We start from the raw sequence: 697 nt of genomic DNA on the forward strand, positions 1-697 counted from the left end.
TAGGGAATACAGGGTGGGCTCAGAGCAGCACCAGGAGGGATGGAAAAGGGAATTCACTCTTGCTAGAGCTGGCTTCTGACCCTGGCTTTGAAGAGCAAATTTGGGAAGGCAGTAGGGGACAGCTTGCTCTGCTCCCCATCAGCAGGCACAGCTCAGGAGAGCTTTGTCCTGCTGCAAATTACTTGGGTGAAAGAAGATGGGAGTAGACAAGATCCTCCCTGTTCTTTGGAAGAGAGAGAGCTCAGCAGCTCACCAGTTTTCATCTTTCAAGAGGCTCTTCAAAGGTTTCTTCACAAAGAACCCAAAGTTTTAGATCTCATTTGCTTCCCTGGCAGCCCTGTAATATGAAGGGTTGGCTAAACTGGCCCTGGATTAAAAGACTTTAAGGCAAGGAAATGCCACAAAAGCCACAGAAATCCTTGGAGCCCAAAGGATGCTCCAGCAACTTCCCTCCCAGGGTATGTTATGGAGCAGAAATAGAAGGCTGGAGCAGTGGAGGGACAGAGGGAAGCAGAAAACAAGAGCTAGAGGGAGGGAAAACACATGAGGGAATTCCCCAGCCCAGTTGACCACAACCAACAAAACCTTGCTCCTCCATGCAGGGCATGGCAACATTCAGATGGCACCTCAGGAGGGGAAACTGAGGCACAAAGGAGCTCTGACATGTCACAGTAAGCAAAAAAAGAAAAAGGAAGTC

The sequence above is a fragment of the Geospiza fortis genome, unplaced genomic scaffold (genome assembly GCF_000277835.1).
Source record: "Geospiza fortis unplaced genomic scaffold, GeoFor_1.0 scaffold396, whole genome shotgun sequence".
NCBI lineage: Eukaryota > Metazoa > Chordata > Aves > Passeriformes > Thraupidae > Geospiza > Geospiza fortis.